This window comes from Leptinotarsa decemlineata, unplaced genomic scaffold (assembly GCF_025532065.1).
Source record: "Leptinotarsa decemlineata unplaced genomic scaffold, Ldec_3_MD MMD2_tig00026330_RagTag_RagTag, whole genome shotgun sequence".
Classification (NCBI taxonomy): Eukaryota; Metazoa; Arthropoda; class Insecta; order Coleoptera; family Chrysomelidae; genus Leptinotarsa; species Leptinotarsa decemlineata.
In genome coordinates this window covers 1,751,515-1,768,444 of record NW_027412690.1, presented here as the reverse complement: position 1 = coordinate 1,768,444, position 16,930 = coordinate 1,751,515, and the positions used below count along the sequence as shown (strand labels likewise).

General features: G+C 34.6%; 1 long non-coding RNA gene across 4 annotated transcripts in view; it reads left to right on the top strand.

Moving 5' to 3' along the window:
- LOC141485747 (uncharacterized) overlaps window positions 1–16,930 on the top strand; it is a 726,844-nt gene that overhangs the window by 585,340 nt on the left and 124,574 nt on the right. For 2 of the 4 annotated variants that reach the window (XR_012467407.1, XR_012467408.1), the window contains one exon: window positions 12,977–13,005. The exons of the other annotated variants lie outside the window; for them this stretch is intronic. This is a non-coding gene — a long non-coding RNA (uncharacterized lncRNA). The remainder of the gene's footprint in view (window positions 1–12,976; window positions 13,006–16,930) is intronic. 4 annotated transcript variants of the gene reach the window in all.

Sequence of the window (16,930 nt, the reverse complement as noted above, 5' to 3'; positions counted from 1 at the left end):
TCGTTTAAAGAATACCGTGCGTGGTAATACGATATATTAGACAGCTCAGCAGTGATTCCGTATTTCATTACATCGTATTTTTCGGAAATTACAAATTCCTCAGGATGCAAAAAATAGCAGTTTATGTTCTTGTATCCTGGTATCGACGCTTTATTTGGTGACTCGATCTAAACTGAGCCATATGACGGGGAAATCCTGCAAACACCGGCTCTCTTTTGTCCATGTTTTGATTGATAGTATTGGGTAGTTCATCAATTGGCTTGTAAATAATATTAACTTTGGGACATTCAAACTGTTCTCCAATGTGATCCATAACTTTTTTTATGTATATAAACATATATACATATATGTATATGTATATATATATATATATATATATATATATATATATATATATATATATATATATATATATATATATATATATATATATATATATTTTTTTCTTCTTATTGTGTAACTTCAAATTTGTGTATTCTGTACGACTTGCTACAAATGTGTATACATAATGTGGTCAAATGAAACAATATCAAATGTTAGACCATGCCTATCACTGGCGTCTAGATTGTAGTCAACTTTGGAGTACTTTTTGTAGGATGTAAGGTAGGTTTGATTCGTTGCGCTGTAAACCCATCGGCCCATAGAGCTTGGTCTAGAGATGACAAAGTTCTTCTTCAGAATGATGTGGCTCACAAATTCTGCTGGCAAGATCAATAGAAATTTTATCATAGCACGTTTTTTGTCTGGATGGTAATTTTTTTCAATACTGGATAGTAGTTTGGGTTCTTGTTGAGATACCAATCAGTATCAGTAGATGTGTTTATCACACATGTATGAGCGAATACTTTCAGTAATGATATCTTTTTTCGTTTTTCTTTTCCAAGATATACTGAATGCGAGAATAAATAGATTTTTTATGTAACGCTGAAACTGTTCTAATGTTTGTTTTCCGTAGCACCAAATAACAATAGTGTAGGTAATCAACGTAGAGCAAATAACATGTAGGTGTTAGTGAGACGGTGCTGAAAACTTTTTTTTACACTTTCACGCAGAAATTTGCGTCCACAAAGTTATTCCACCTGTTTATTTTCAGTAATAGTCATTCCATTGGGAATATACGGAAGTGGGAACATAGTCATAAAGGGCTGTGTGAAATTTGTTGAAGAGAAAAGCAACATTAAAGCTAATCAGAATATCATTCAGCTACGAGTCCAAAGGTTTCATTTTTTCGATTAAGTTGAGTTGAGTCCTTGATGTAAAATTCTCCTTTTCCTACGAATGGTTGCAGTAGACGAAAAATCAATGACTTTAACAATTGGATGAAGTGGAATATTTGGTTAGTGAATCTTAGGACGGCCGTGGTTTTGTTATATCGTTAAAGTGTTATTGAGTTGTGTTGAATCAAATCGTTAATTGTTGAATGTTGGCGTAACACTATCTTTATGCAAAATAGTAGGTTCGATATACCTTCTAGTTTATGCAATCAATTATTTTTTATCCTTCAGAAACACTGCTTGTTAACACCAGAACTGCAACACTTTTCTCGACGCGCGTTTCGTCAACCAAGCTAGCGTCTTCAGGAGATGAAGTAGACTGTGTACGATTTGTCTTAATAGAGCTTTGTTTTGGATAAGTATAACTATTTCAATGAGAATGGACCTAAGAGTCATTTAGTGAAGTTTGCCATTGTACTTCAACTAGTACCTGTACTTACTCGTTTCTTTATGTTGCAACTCTATAACAACTTGTAATTTCCTTCCGTATTTCGAAGGCACTTTTTCTCAGAGTCCACTCAGTGAGTTAAACAAACCGCCACTGTCGAAAGTAAAACCTTCCGTCAAATATCCCGAGGGATATTATGTATTTCACAGGGCTACTGGATGTCGGGAAAGATTTTTTCATTCCCGGCACCGCCAGTTTGAAAGAAGCGCAATATGCGTTCGTGAAAATTTTAGTTTCTTGCTCATCTTTTTGCGTTATTGTTAACACAGTTATATGTTGGAGGAATGAAAAAAGTTTACCGGGGTTTTCACATAACTTGGAAATTCAAATCTATACTAATATTAGATGTAAAAGTTTGTGAGGAAATATTGGTTTCAAATTCGAATAATATTTTAGCTTCTGCTTGAAGTATATACTCAAATATTCAATTTGAACGGCGAGCAAAAAATGTTTGAATAGGGTATGGACTCATTCAGGCTAATTTAGTTTTTCATTGAAAATTAGATATTATAAAAGTAAATCATCTCCCAAGTATCCCACAGAATTTTCCGGTATATATGTCAATTAACAACTGAGCAAGAGCAATTGAAAATGTGAGATCGCCCGCGGTACATCTTGACGTCAAACGAGCAAACGAGCTTCGAGCGGTGGCAACCGGGTCTGTAGTTTTAGATTATGAATCGCTGCTATCGTCTATTCAATTTAATTTTCTTCAAAGTAATGTATATATCAATTCTGGGTAACTGGCATTTTTGAGACAAAAGTTCTATAATGAATAAAGAGTATCTTGGGATTCCAAGACATAATTTCGGATTTTTCTCTATGACGTAAATAGATCTTCGCTCAATATTGTCTTTCAAATTCCAATTTTCAACTAATATTCCAGACAAAGTGGAATCTGATGATGTATCAACAGAAGTCATGTCTGATGTACTCAAACTCTCACTGTCCTCGGGGGAACTTAGTAGTAATTTTTTCCAATACTTTCTGTATTTTCTATTTCTTTAGAACGGGGGTATATAATATTTACGGTCTGTTTAGCTTTTGATCTTCGAAAAACCTGTTCATCAACTTGAATTCCAACATCGAAGGTCTTTTCCTGTGTACCTGCTTCATCTGACATGATTTGGTTTTCAGCGATATCTTCGTTACAAGTATTCAACAAAATTTGTTTTTTCTTTTGGTGAACGAACGGTGGAACTTTAGATGTATGGGCCGTCGGTCTTTCAATCTGGCAATCAAATATATGCGGAATTACGTCTGGTTTTAATATAATTTTTCCCACTTTCATAGTTTTGATATAGGTACATGTAATTTTCTAAGTCTGTTTCAACCTAAAATTCAAAGTAGTGCTCAGAGTAAACTATAATTTTTGTATTAATCATTATCATTCATACTTACATTAAAATGATCTTCGCAACAGAAATGCGTCCCATTGGCAGATATAAAATCGGCCCTCCGCATAGCGTGCTGCCACAACTTTCGTAATAGTGAAATAAAAATGTTGCCTGGTGTAGTTACCGAGGAATTCTTGCATTTAGAGACGATGCAATACTTGTAACGGCATTTTTTATCATTATTCATATTCACGCAGTTGACTGCAGTAAACAACACACAACTTGCTTTCTACGGCTTTAGCACACCTATTTCGCTTATCCGCCAGCACTCCCTTGTCGCCGAGTCGACTGATGTGACGTCAAGCTTGACCACGCTCCGTTTCGGTGAACGCCACATTCAACAATTTTTAAGGGGGAAGATAAAGAGTGAAAATTCAGATTTTTTTGCAGATGTACTATTTGAAACATAAACTTTCAAATTATGCCTCTGTTTCTTTACTGCATTACCTGCAGCTGATGTCTGAATTATACAATATCATTTGTTCCTCAGTTCATTTTCATGCGATTTTTCAACACAGGTTTCGTCTTGTATTCCTTGCTGTTTTTCCAGTATTCTTCATGCACCTTATTCACCCAATTCTGTGAATATCCTGGTTACTAATATAGAGTTCATTTTTTTCTGTCCGTCAGTTCCTTCAGGTTTGTTACTACTCGTCTTCGGTTTTGACGTGACACTTCCAATAACTCATTCTTCATAGCTGTGGTTAGGTTAGGTTAGATTAAAAACCCATATTTTTAATGGAGTCGATTAGTTTATATGATCTTTCAGGTCAAATGACTCTGCCAAACTCTGAAAACCTGATTCGGTCCCCTGCGGGGCAGGCACAAAGTATATGCGCTGCTGTTACATCATTTTCCAAACAGAAGCGACACATTCTGTCTTCCGACAGTACGAGTCTCTGCATATGATGATTCAAATGACAGTGACCTGTTTGACATCGTAGTTCATTCCTACTATAGTCTAACAACTGTTTGGTTTCAAGCTTCGAAGGGTCAATGACCGCCTTGGAGTGAGACACTCCTAAAAGATTTTTCCAAAAGTCCTTCAATTTTCTTGCCATTCAGGTGTTTAATGTTTGTTTGGCGCAGCCTAAGGCGATCCCAGTGACAGCTTCTAGTCCGATGAAGCTGCTCGTAGCAGCCTTCTTCACAGGGAGTCAGCAGCCTCATTGCTTTCCAGGCCAGTGTGACCAGGAATCCAGACCTGAGACAATTTGTTAAGTCTTCCTATTGAGGAGAGTCATATATAAACCAATTTTCATTCAAAATTCAGTTTGAATCCCACAAAACCACATCCGTTCTGAAAAATATCAGCCATCATTCGACATCCGATTCAGAACAACTTGGAGGCGAAATTCAACAGAGGAAACTAGAACGGCAATTTTATGTGGAACCGAGCTCATTCGCGGAGCCCTTTTATTTTTATCCGCGCCAAAATAGACCCTAAAAAAAATGGATGATTGATGCGGTCAGCTTCAAGTGTTTTTATATCATTTTAGCCTCACACACTTGACATGTTTTTTTACGATATCGACTTGTGTACGAGAACTGCGTATCGGTGAAAATATGGTCACGACTATAACGATAACAAAAGGGATGACATCTATTATTTGGCGTTGGAAAGATCGCTTGCGTATGGTTTATGCCTCGAAGCACGGAAATAATGTAATATGCCCTGTTCTTGTTCAGGGGTCGACACGATCGTTTATTTATAGGTAATCCATAACGTTCTCGGGTATTGAAGGAAAGTCGTTTTTGGTGAAGAAAATCAGGTTTTTTTATGAAGAATTTAAGAAGATCTGATTTTGAAATCAGACGGTGAACATCGAGTCTAATGGAAAGAAATGAGAATGTTTGCCAATGACCGCCACTCTGACGTTAATTTAAATAATCAACATGTATTTATACCTGCAGAGAAGAGTATTTCAAACAGCTCCTTAAGAATGGATCGTACCAAAAAACAAGTTGTATTCATTCTAATGTTTCAGAAGTCAATGAACAACATTAACGAATTTCACATTTCAAAACTTTTGACATCTATTGAGGACATTTGAATGAAGCGAAATGAATAAAAAACTGCAAGTACCATTAGATTTCTTCCAATTATGAAGTTGAAGGCAGGTGAAACTGCCTAAAAAAGGTCGATAAAAATAGTTTTCGGTTGTTTCTTTGAAGCAATTTTATTTCAAGCAAGTTTATATATTGTCGTCGTGAAAACGTATAAAGTTCAAACAGTAAATACATCATAAACTTGTAGCCGTAATCGTAACAAAATATTCAATTTGAAAAATCGTCTAAAAATTACATAGACTTCGAATTCAATGTTCTTCTTCTTTTCCTCTTTTTTTTATGGTCTTTGCTTCGAATTCAATTTTGTTAATGATAATATTATGTCAACGGTTGACCATTGGTCCATCTTTTGTTAAAGTCAGGAAGTTCTTCGTTGACGTAGGTCAAATAATACCAGAGAGGTACTTAGGAAATATACAGAATTTGGATTTAGATTAACTGAACTAACACTAATGGGGAGCTAATACTTAATCAGAAATAATTAAAAAGGGGTGAAACCAAGTTGTTTATGTACCTAATAGAGAATTACTTACTTATAATGGCTATGACCACATTTAATAATTAACTAGGGAGAGTTGAAATAAATCAACAGTTATTTCAAAAACTACACCTCACGATTTGATCTCCACAAACTTTATTTGAAAAATATATAACATGTTTCAAGTGATTAAAAAAGCTATCATGCTAGCGAAACATGTTAGATATATTTTTCAAATAAAGTTTGTGGATATCAAATCGTCAGGTGTAGTTTTTGAAATTACTATGAATCTTCAACAATTAACGGCCGAATCAATCAGAAAAAAAATTTACAGTTACAAAATACAATAAGGGGAAATTTTTATACTGTTCTTAGTTAACCTTTCACCTATGCCAAGGAATTTTTCTATCTCATGAAATGTCAACAGTCTTAACTGATGATGCTTATATAATAAACAGCTGCTGCTGTTTATTTGTTTTATCAATGACCTTCCGACTTACTGTTCTGCCGCTTCTCACTCGATTGTGTATGCAGATAATACCAATCTTGTAATTGTAATTTGTGCATACTTTTCTGTTTTCAAGTTCTATTCTTCTGTTCACAAATACCACTTTTTGACTCTGATGGTCTAGTTTTGATTTTAATTTTGATTTAAGGATGATTGGTATATCTCTTTGTTAAGCACATCTGACGTGTTACCTGAGTTAGTATATTACAATGTAGACTCCTGTATTGTAATTGGAGACTTCTATAACTAATAAATTGATTGATTGATCGAAAATTGAACGAAGCAAATTCCTAACTGAACGTAGCCATTGAAACCACTTTTTCACTTTTTTTATTGCAAGAAAAAATTATAATAACTGTTCTATAGAAATTCATGTTCTTAAAGTGAGATCAGAGAAAAGTAAAAATGGAGTGGGAATAGTGTGGTTACGTTATGTTTGGTTTTGGAATGTGATAGTTTTGGTGTCTAAGACAGTATATCATCATTTGAATTGAAGGGGTTATATTTTTTTTTGTATCATCATATTTTGAAGTGATGAAGTAGGCCGAAAAGAAAGTAAACTGGCTGAAATTGTATATGTATGCCCATTTTTGTCAATGACACAGAAAGTCACATGGCGCTTCAAAAAAATAAAACTGACGAAACTGCAGAAAAATAAAAAGTAACTCATTTTAGCGTAAATCTCAGATTCCCTTGAACAACAATAGATATTGAATATGATGGCCGACTCATTTCTTTGATGTCATGTTGAAACGGACGTCAGATCATGTTATTACAAATGTTTTTCGAAAGAAAACGCAGACCTCCACTACACATCAAACTATCATGAGAATTTCACTAAAGATATAATGAACTGTTTTTATGACAGGGCGAAAACGATTTGAAATTCAATAAATTCAACAGAAAATGAACAATCATTCCACAACCAAATGACTACAGCTGCTCACTCAACAATCACCAAAATATTTGACAACCAATGGTAAATTTTATATTCCTAGATTATCTGAAAAAATAAAAAAATACTGACAAGTAAACTCATAAATACAAAACACAACAATGCAAGAAAAAAACGAAAATTTCATTTATACCATATTCATAAGATGAAAGTTATATTGGTAAAACTTTAAGGTTATTGAGAGTGGTAAAAATGAACATCGAAACAAATAATTGATGAGTTCGAAGTTGTCAGGTTACGTTTTGAAATATGATGGGGACCATCGAGTGGAATGGAAAAAGATGAGAATAATTGCTATTGAATCACAAAATAAGAGTTGTGAGAGCATCAGCGTTCAGACTTTTATCTGAAGAGGAGCGTATTTTGAACAGCTCTTTAGAAATGGGTCGTACTTGGCTATCCGTATCGAAGGAAGATATGAAAACGGGCAAGATAACAACAGGCTAGTATCCGAGACAACCTCGTACTGCATGAAATATTTCAAAATTCAATCAACATTTCACATATCACACCCCTTGGAGAATAAAAGGAAACAACGAAGTGAAATCTGCAACTCGAATTCTGAAGACGGAAGCAGATTTTGGTTTTCTCAATGTGAAAATAAGTAATGTATGCATAATTTCTCTTAGCTCTCTCTTTTGAAAAGAAAAATAGCTCATTTCCCTTCGTGAAAAATAAATGTATGCATTTATGTAGGGAAAGACTTCAAAAAATTTGACCTTTCCATACGTTTTTTCCAAAGACAGAACACAAGCACTACAGGAGCACTAGGAGTGATACCTGAGCAAAAGTATCGATTTACTTTGGATTTGAATCGCTGGAGATTCAATTCATCTGGAAAAACGTTCCCAGGAAGTTTATTCCACATGAACGCAGTTCTCCAAATGAAATAGTTCTTAAACAGTAAAGTTCGAAGTGTACCGAGTTGAACCTCGAAACGATGAACAGCCACAGGCCGTCGCGTATTTTTAATATGTACCGCCTTTGGTGGAATCAAATATTCTAAGTCACTTGACCACCTCCCCTATGAAAAAGAGACAAATATCCAAAGTATCAAGTTTGCAAGTAATGTTCGTGTCTCCAATCAGGCGGATGACTCTTTTCTGAATGGAATCCAGCAGCTTCAGGTTATGCTTAGAGGCAGAGCTCCATTCATGAGACGGTATGTTCTGAGCTTTTTGCTGAGGTGTGTATAGTTTTCTAGTTCGGAACAATGTTCCAAGCTTTTGAGAAGCATCCTTTGCAATTTCAGCGACATGCTTGTGCCAAGACATCGAAGTTTGGCCAGCAAACCTTTATGCCACACACGGTCAAAGACCTTAGAAGTATAAAGCGCAACAGCTCTTGACTATGTTTTTCGATTGCGTTATTCCAAATATGGGTGACATACGATAGAAGGTCGCCTCTTGATCTTTGTTTCCGAAAGTTATGATATTTAAGGATATGGTACTTTATGGCTTTCTGCATGATTTTTGCTATCACTGTATAAAATTATCCAATAAAATCATTCATTTCTTTTCAGATTGTAAATGGTGAACATTCCCAAAAAGTTCAATAAAAACTCTGAAGTTATGCCGATATTCTTCATCAAATAGAATTGAAACACTGTGATTTTTTGTGGAGGAAATCAGAATTTTCTATCGACCTATTTGGAGATTTTTTTTTTGATAGTCAGAATTATTGAATACGTCAATTTACTGATAAATACAACTTTTTTTGAGAAAAATACTTTCAATTCAAGCAGTATGAACTGTAAAGTTTACCTTTTCTACACCTGTGTAAAGTTTTTCAATTATAATTTAATTTTTTTTCAATTTGTTTCAGTTAGTGGAACTTGATTAGAACTAATTGTTTTTTCTATGGTTATATTTGTAGACTTTTAAATAACACTTACAATACAAATACTGTGTAAAGTTTTTCAATTTTAATTAATTTTTTTTTAATTTGTTTCAGTTAGTGGAACTTGATTAGAACTAATTTTTTTTTCTATGGTTATATTTGTAGACTGTTGAATAACACTTATAATATAAATACTCTCTAAGAAATCTCTAGTGGAACGTTTTTTGACTTCTGGTGTATGATTTAGCCGAAGTAACTTCAAATCGATAAAGAATCGATTGAAAATAGTTGAATGAAATAAAAATTTCTACTACTTTCAGTTTCTGATAATTTTTGAAATGTTTCTGAACTCATATCTCCAAATTAATCTTCAAGAAACTCATTCATCCAAAGTACGTATAATCAGCTGAAACTATCATAATGTTTTGCTAATATCCCATCGATCATTATAATTGGAACTATCAAACAGATTTAAATCGTTCTGATGAACTCCATCGTGAGCCGTTCAAATATCTCGCGATGATACGATGAAGAGGTGATTACAATATGCAGCGTGTGCAAGTAATCTCAATATTGACGTGAAGCCAAATTAGGACTCACGATTAGCTAAAGTCAATATTTCAGCATCCCCACCGACTCTCGAAAACCGTAATTTATATGCATATTATAGAATCAACACGTAATTTCACTGCAATTCCACCTACGTGGTTCGGCGCAAAGCTGTTCCTGAATTTCAAGTGTATACAAGCTGTTCCGTGATTATTGCTTTTGTGCCTTCCGTGAACATGCCACACCCTGCATATCTCCAGTTTGATTCCATTCCGGAAAGAAGCGGTTTGGACGTTATTATTAGAGTAATTTGACAAATTATACCGTATTAAAGTCTTTAAAATGACGCAAATGGTATACGCTGTCTGTTCAAAAAGTAACGTGAATTTTCATTTTTATTGAAAAATATTCATGTATTTATCATTTTATTATTCGTCCCCTTCGAAGTAGTCCCGTTCGGATATAATACACTTTTATCAGAGTTTTTCATCAATTCTAATAGCAGTTCTTATATGCACTCTTTGGAATGTCCTTATCTCTCTCAGCGATTCGGTTTTTATCTCCTCGATCATCGTAAAACGCCGTCCTTTCATCAGTTTGGACTTCCATTGTCTAATATAATATAAATTGATTTGAAATTCCTGAAAAAATATTAAAAAGATCAACCGAAAATAACAGTTTTATTTAAACAATAAAACTGAAATTACAAAAAAATAACATGAAACCAAACAACAACCAAAAAAATAAAAATTTAAATATTAATAAAAACTGAAAATTAAAAATTATTATTAACAAAAATTGAAAAATAAAACTAAAAATTGAAAGATTTCAAACCAAGTTATGTCACGACGTTTCGATTGTTATTATCCACAATCGTCATCGGGTGATAACTGGACTTATTCCTCCGAGATCCAACTATTTGTAGGCCATTCCTATTTTCGTTAGTTTTAGCGGTAGATGACCGTTTGGCGTGAATTGCTTCCCTGAACAGGACCGACACTAAATGGGAAACATTTGTATATCGAAAACCCACTCGCACAGGACAGTATCTGAACCAAAAATCCAACCACCATCAATCGACTAAGAGAGGAATCATCAAGACTCTACTAGACCGTGCCTTCGGGTTCTGTAATACAAAGAAAGGTCTCGAAAGGGAACTAGGCATCATCAAAAACGACCTCCGACGGAATGGTTACTCCATAGTGATGGACAGCAAGAGCTCCACAAGGAAGAGAAGCCGCCACAACCACTACTTGTACTTTCCTACATCAGAGGATTATCGGAAAGGATACGATGGATTGGGTCCAAGTATAACATCAGGACCTGCTTCAGATCTGGGAACACTATCCGTAGCAGCCTCACGAAAACCAGGCCACCAAACGCGGACTGCGACTCCAAGAATTGCATTTACCGGATACCCTGCGAGTACGGAACATCATACATCGGTGAAACTAAGAAGCCATTGAAAGTTCGCATTGCTGAGCACAAGAAACACACACAGCGAGGAGAAACCAGCAAATCCGGAATAGCAGAGCATGTTTGGGCTCATCAACATAATATCAAGTGGGCTCAAGCTGAAATCATTCTCAAAGAGGAACACTGGTTTAGGAGAAAATTCAAAGAAGCCGCGTATATGTTGTCCAACAACGCATTCAGTCAAGCTAGCGTAGAGAAACGTAACATATGGAAACCTCTAATCGAACGAAAAACGACCAAGAGAGAGAAGAGGGGATAGCTGAAAGCACTCGAATGGCCTATAAATAGTCGGATCTCGGAGGAATAAGTCCAGTTATCACCCGAAGACGATTGTGGATACTAATAATCGAAACGTCGTGACATAACTTGGTTTGGAGTCTTTGAATTTTCATTTTTATTTTTCATTTATTGTTAATGATAATTTTTAATTTTCAGTTTTTATTAATATTTCAATCTTTATTTTTTTGGTTGTTGTTGTTCAAATAAAATTGTTATTTTCGGTTAATCTTTTTAATATTTTTTCAGGAATTTCAAATCAATTTATATTGTATTAGACAATGAAAGTCCGAACTGATGAAATACACCACGAAACATTGTCAACCACTTTCAAACAAGCCGTCCTTTCATTGGTTTCTCCAATCATGAAAACAGCCAAAAGTCGCTGGTGAATACGGTGGCTGAGGCATGATTACGGATTTGTTTTTGACCAAAAAATTACGAACAAGCAATGAAGAGTGAGCAAGTGTAATTATCGTCATACAAAAGCTATTATTTGTTCTTCCACAAAACCGAACGTTTTCTTTATATTGCTACTCGTGAGCGGCCCATTACTTCAAGATGATACTCTTTATTGACCGTACGACCACGTGGTAAGAACTTATTATGCTTTTCGCCAGGATAATCGAAGAAAACAGTGAGCAAAACCATATGATTGAACTTGGCATGTTTTTTGGTCTCTTTCATTGGGACGATTGGGCTTTGGTTTCGATGCCAAAACTACATAACCATGATTCGTCACTAGTTTTGATACTTTTAAGCAACAATTTCAAGCAACAATTCCTGAGCAATGCTCATGCGACGGTTGGACACTTCGTGCCCAAATCTTCGGAAAAAATTGAATGGCATGAGCCTACCTCTAATAGTGATTCAACGATTCTCCATAACAATTTTCTTCACTTTGTCCACATTTTCATCGGTTGTTGATATGCTCAGGCGTCCAGGGCGAGTGTCGTCATTCACATCTTCTCGATCTTCCTCTGTGAAAAGTTTGTACCACTTGTGAACATTTTTATGACTCAGAGTACAATCACCGTATGCCACTGACAATATTTCAAATGCTTTTGAGCACTTTATTCAATTTTTCGCATAAAATTCAATGGTATTTCTTCTATCCATTTTTTCGATAGCAGAAAATCGTCGAACACAAGAAATACTTCTAATTTGTATGTCTCTTACCAACAAACTAAACATGCTGAACAGCTGAATCTGTGTACATATGTTCAAGAAGAGTGTACCACCATAAAAAAATCGGTAATTGAACGTACACAGCCGCGAAATTTGAACATTCACATTATTTTTTGAAGTGATACATTGCTGATCAGTCGAAATATTAACTGCGTCTTATGGTATGATTTCGATACGAAAATTACCATTCCCATCATTTTTTGTACTCTGATTCCTATTCAAGTAACTACTTTTTATTCTCACTCAATCTTTGGAGAAGATTGGCAGGGGAACGTCAAATTAAAGAATTCTTGTTGATATGCTTGTCAAAATTATTATTACTATCACTGTTATTCTTGGCGTTTCTTTGATATGAATATTTCGTGGTTTTCTACCGATACTACTTGGACAATATAGTCTTGGAACGCTTCCTAGAATTTCACAACTATGTTCTGTGGATCGTTATGACTGGTTCATTCATTTATTGAAAAGACAAAACTTTTTTTTGTACGTTTTTCTAATCGACTTCTCTTTTACAGGTATGTCTACATCAATTAAAGTAAAACTGGTGAGTACATTATACAATATTGAAAATGAATAATACAGTTATACAATGCTCCGTTGAAAAAAAAACAGTAATGATATAATAAATATGTTTAACTTTGACTTTGAAGGGAGTCGCTTATCTGATGATACTGATTAGCATTCAAAAAAGACTTTATTGTGAGATTTTCACTAAACAATTTTACAAAAATTGTTTTTTAAATACTTTAGGTATGGATTTTCATCAAGTATCAGCCATTTTCGTCATATATACTGATTCGTGTAGTAACTAGACTTTATTTTATGGATTATTAATGTTTTTGACATCCATTATCTTTTTAGTCCACTACTCTATATAACCGATGCGATTCCTATAGAGATCTTCTGTATGTTCCCTCTAGCGAATCAAATGATGAAAATCGATAGTAAAGAAAATATTTTCAAGTATATGCATTAATTCACCACCTCCATATATTGTTTTTTTTCGAAGTTTTGGCAATTTCAGTTTTCAGAACTCCAAAATTCCTAGTAAGTTGTTATCACCAAATTTTGGTGATAATTCTGCTAGTTGTTTCAACATAAGCTTGTTCGGTAGATAATGATTTTTTTCCTCACAGTTAACGAATCGTTGAGATATATTTTTAATAAAATGAGACTCCAAACAGAACCTTGAGGTAAACCATTATGAAATATTCCATATTCGCATATACTATCATGAATTTCAACAAAGTGATTTCTGTTATTTGGGTAGCTTTTCAACAACATATGCTCAGTAATATATATAGTTTAGTGTATCAAAATATTCGCGCTAGGTCAACAAATATACTGTGAGTAGGTGAATGTCTATAAATAGTAATAAATATAATATACAAATATAAATATTGAATTTTGTGTTGAAGTATCTTTTCTGAAACCCAATTGAAGTGATAACAAATTTTACATTCTAATGTAATTTTTAATTCAAATTTCCAATGATTTTTTGAATTGTTTAGCCAAACCGTTAATAAGCGTTAAAGTCTGAAATTTTTTATATAATTTTTTTCCCTGGGGTATCGGTTTTACGAAGTCCATTTTAAATAATTTAAGGCATATTTCAGTCTAAAATATACAATTGATAACATTTGCCAAATACAGTGATTACATGTCTCTAGTGAAAACAATTTTTCTTCACCAAAACAAAAACGGTATCTCTCGAACCGCGTTTCGCGGATCGAAATAGTAAGAGTCTTAATAACTTCTGAATGAATCATTAAATTCAATCAATTCCTAGTATTTTGTTTCTGTTCCTGTTATTTGCCACTTGACTGATACCTAATGACACTTTCGTATCCGTTCATAACTCTCATTTCACATCTTTAGATTTCTCAACTTTCCAAGGTCTTTCCATGTGTTGTGATCTACGTTTCAACACTTTCAAGCATTCCTGACTTACTCTGTAGCCGTTCTGTATGATATTTTGACCAAGGTTCGCCGTTGGAAGTTCCTTTCATTGAAAAAGGAATATATGCAACCCTGGATAATATATTAATAAATCAGTGGATTTTGTATATCTTTCATATTCAATTTTTGAACAAATTTCATAGTTCGTCTTGAAGTTTTTATATTATTCTCGTTTTCTGTTGATACACTTCAATAAAGCATTCATTAGCCATTTTTTCACCTTAATAAAAACAATTTTGGTTAACCAACATATTCCGCACTTAATTTGACTTTCACAAACCGTCAGCATTATTCTCCCGTTACTTCCTTCCATGGGGATTCCGGAAAGGTCATAAAACAATTTCGGTTTTGACCTGGGGGAGGACTATTTGCCGTCGTCGAGCGTTCCCCATATGTCAACGCCGCCGACCATATCCGTGTGTGATGCATGCAATCTGCATTGCAAAGTGCAACACACGAGACATCCAAATCCACCAGGACACGAAGCGTTTCAATTACTCGGCTGCGGTGATGGGTAGCTTCCAAGGGGAACTGTCACCGATTAACTAATGACTATAATTGGTATGGAATTTGTATTAGAAATGCATACATTACATTATATACATTATAAACATTACATACATTTTAATTGAAGTGAAAATTTTCTGAATCGTCTGATATGCCTGTCATTTTGAAAGGGAGTTCATAGAATTACTAGCTGTCTCGGCGAACTTCGCAACACCTTTTTTATATTGTATTTGTGAAACATGAAGTCGGACCATACTAACACGACCATTGTTGCCAGGTCATTTTCGTGTCTAGCAGTAGATTTTATGGCAGAAAAATAGTAGATCGAAAAAAAAAACAATGGAAATTTTTATTACAGGTACATACTACATACATAGTGATCTCCACTATTTCATTCATAGCCATTCAACAGTGAACAGTGTGTTGAGTTATCAATAGATTTAATTTCTCAAGAGTAGCTTGATAGCCAGATGAAGACGAAAATAGTGACGGTAATACACTTCAAAGTGTTATAAGATCATTGAAAAAATCTAAGTCTCCCGATTAAATTCATTCACCAGTCGCTTTGCTATCAGTGATATCAAAAATCATGAAGAAAGTCCTTATCCTCAAATATTTGGTAGGCTTGAGCGATCATCAATATGGCTTTCGGAAACAAAAATCAATAGGTGACCTTCTGTCCTATGTCACCCATATTTGGAATAACGCAATCAGGAAAGAAATATCAAGAGCTGTTGCGTTTGAAATTTCTAAGGCCTTTGTTCGTGTGTGGCATCAGGGTTTGCTGGCCAAATTTGATGCTATGGCCTGTCGAATCATTTCTGTATATGGCTATGTCCAACCCTCTTATTAGTGTATATCAACAACCCACTGAAAAAAAAACAAGAATCCAATATATTACATTGCTGACAGCACACTTGTCACGTCATTCCATTTGGATTCTAGGACATCGGCAACGAGGCACATCTTCACCGGCAGCAGGAAGTTGCATATCTTAATGAGGATCTAGAATTCATTTCGGATTGTGGTGAAGGCAACCAGGTTCAATTCAATGCCACAAAAACCCAGACATCGGTTTTCTCCAAGAAGATGAATGTCTCTGAACCGGATACAATAATGTCACGTTAGACAATTCCGCTTTCTCCTTCGATAAGTTTGTTGGGGGTTAAAATGGACACCAATGTATCTTGGCACAATCATGTCGCAGGAATTGCAAAGGCTGCTTCTCAAAAGCTTGGAACACTGTTCGGAACCAAAAAACTATACATACCCCAGTAATTTTTTATGCTTTATAAAGCTCAGATCAGATCTTCTTTGCAGTATTGTTCTCATGTACATGGAGCTGTGGCCCCAAACACTGAAGTTGCTGAATTCCATCCATAAAAGAGCCATCCGCCTAATAGGGAATGTTTCTCAATTTGGGTTATTACAGCAAATGCAAGTTTGAAGAAAATAATGTGGAATTCAATTCATGAGTTTTTCAAATTCACTTCGAAAAGTATTCAAATTGATGTTTCAAATGTTGGTTGATATAAATATAAAAATGATATAAATTGTAGACCACAAAACAGTTGTTTTGTTATTTATTTATATAGAGGAAGATAGGTTAGGTGCACAAAATGTCATATGTCACAGAATGTCTCGAAACATAAGTAAACAGAACAGCACGCCTCTGAAATATGTCATCTTTGTTTGTCTCATACAGGTAACAGATTCTATGTCCTTCATTATGTTATTATGTTGCCAAATGGTGAAATAGAAACGAATCCCTTTAAATTTTGAATGCATTAGTTCATTCCTTTTTTTCAAGTATTTAAATAATTTTTTGAAGAAAAAGGTTGAAATGATAAGTTTAAAATGCGTTGTTTTAGAGCTTTTTTATGAAAACTACTTGATTTTCGTCAGGAGGAACATTCCCCATTGTAGACGCAAACATCACTTGCAACGTTGATCGTTTATAACATTGAAGAAAGGTTGGAGATTTGTCCGTCTTTTATAAATAC